Raw genomic sequence first — 1,360 nt, forward strand, 5'->3', positions numbered from 1 at the left:
CGTGGCCATTCCGATACCGGCTTAGTTCGATCCCTCGTCCGAGGACAAGATGATAGTGAACGGCAGTGCCTCCACCTCCGACGGTAACTCCAACCAGGCTCTGACGAGTCTGGACGAGGTGACGGGCGTGTTCACAACCAACCCTTACGCGACGGTCGGCGGATCGGAGGCGCACATCACGCTCGGCTGTCGCCATCCTCTGTGGATGAGCGGCGGCGACGCTCCCGATTGCACCGGAGTTTACAGCATGTATCTGCAGAGCAGAAAACCGATCGAGCAGTACAAATCCGGATTCGACGAGTTCTTTCGACCGATCGCCACCCACCACATGCACGCCGAATCCAACGTGGCCATCCAGGGTCGTCAGTACCACGAAAGTTGCCAGTCGGAGCCCAGCGCTTTCAAGACGGTCAACAAAGATTCTACGGTCCGAACGAGCACAGCTCGTCCGCTTTCCGGAACCTGCTGGACGTGTCGTCCGTCAGAACGGACCAGGGCATGATAATCGTCGATCCGTACACGTGCCTGGCCACCGGACGCGGTACCGACGACCAGTTCATAAAGACGGCGTTGAGAAAGAGATACTCACCTTGACTCCTCGTATCCTTTGATCCATCCGAAATCCGTCTCGTCCACCTCGGATATCCATTTGGCGAGGGTGGATCCGTCCAGAGAATGGAATATCACGACCTCGGCCGGTCGTTTTTCCAACGGCTACGTGTTGGCTAGAAACAGAGCTCCTAGTTGAGCCTGTACGTTGGCCTTGTCGAATAAACATGGCTTGAAACCGTACCTTCGTCTCTTGTATGCTTTCTCTGTTCGATTTGCAGTTGTTCCAACGTATAGGAAGTGCTCTTGAACTCCACGACCACAGGACGTTGGGTGGATTTTTCGCGCATCACCAGATCTACGACGGCCACGCTCGCTTCCTTGCAACCGTTCTTGTAGTTGGTCACCGGAAGTTGGGCGCGCACGAACTCCAAATCCAGGTCTTTCAACACTCTGTTAACCTCCGGATATTGCATCGCGGCTATCTGCGCGTCCAACCCTTGCCCGACGTACATGGCCTCTTTGGCCGACAGCGCAGCCGAACCGATTGCACGTGCTCGTCTGATCTTCCACCATCTGTCGTAGGATAAAGCGCCGTTGACCTGTTTGGTGATCGCGACTAGTTTTCGATTTTCTTCTTCTTCTTCACCTCCTCCGCCACCGACGACGACGAACGAACCTCCAACGAGCCGAATGTTGACGTTGGGTGATGGCAACATCTCGTACAGTGTATTTGTGTTGTACCCGACGTCGGTGCAGGAGAGAGATTTAAAAAGAGTCCATGTCTTATCGCGACGATATCAGTCTCCGA

Source organism: Anneissia japonica, unplaced genomic scaffold (genome assembly GCF_011630105.1).
Source record: "Anneissia japonica isolate Jap-2015-1 unplaced genomic scaffold, ASM1163010v1 scaffold5389_len8228_cov160, whole genome shotgun sequence".
Lineage (NCBI taxonomy): Eukaryota > Metazoa > Echinodermata > Crinoidea > Comatulida > Comatulidae > Anneissia > Anneissia japonica.